The following is a 761-nucleotide window of genomic DNA, read 5'->3' as shown; positions in this document are numbered from 1 at the left end:
TCCCGACCTCAAACATTGTGGGCGGGACTAAGTTCGGAATGGCACCCAGGCTACAAGTTCCAGAGTTTTCTAGGTAAACTGTTGGTTGCTAAGCAACAGTACTGAGAAAAAAGAAACAGTAAATCAACCACAGGAAGAATTTATAAAGCAACTAATAGATCCGTCAAAATGACGCCTGTGGGAGATCGAGGTAAAATTAACCACATTTATTTTTTAGATTTTTATTTGAAAGACGTGAAAATGAAGGAATGAGAAAGTTAGTTAACATGAGCGACATAAGATTAATATAAATAAAGTTCTTTGAAATCTCAGAACCATCAAAATGACAGCTTTGGGAGTTCTAGAGTTAAACTTGCATGATAACAGAAAACACGAGTTCTTTCTGGAAGCTTCTGATTATCCGCAAAAAAACAATATTTAGTTTTCAAACAGAGAAAAGAAATCCTTGTTTTCAGTCAGAAGCTGATTTCTTGGTTCATCTTCTAACAATTAGGAACTTTATTGAAAGTGAGGTTAAACTTTTAGCCAATATCCGCCTGTCTGTTCACGGCGGATCCTTTCCTTCCTTCTCGCCGCGGCTCTTTGCTCCGACAGCCGACAAACAGTTATTGAAATGGCTGCGAGGCGTTCGGACAGGAAGCAGCCAAACCGCCATCGGCTGGGAGGGAAGAGGTTAAACAGTCGCAGCAGAAAGTGAAGCTGAGGTGTAGAAGCGGAGCGCTGCGTTCAGACAATCAGAGCTGCTCAGAGATGATTACAGA

This window comes from Cyprinodon variegatus, unplaced genomic scaffold, assembly GCF_000732505.1.
Source record: "Cyprinodon variegatus isolate N-32 unplaced genomic scaffold, C_variegatus-1.0 Scaffold447, whole genome shotgun sequence".
In the NCBI taxonomy this organism is placed as follows: Eukaryota; Metazoa; Chordata; class Actinopteri; order Cyprinodontiformes; family Cyprinodontidae; genus Cyprinodon; species Cyprinodon variegatus.
The sequence above is the reverse complement of the archived record's forward strand: the minus strand, read 5'-3'. Positions refer to the sequence as shown.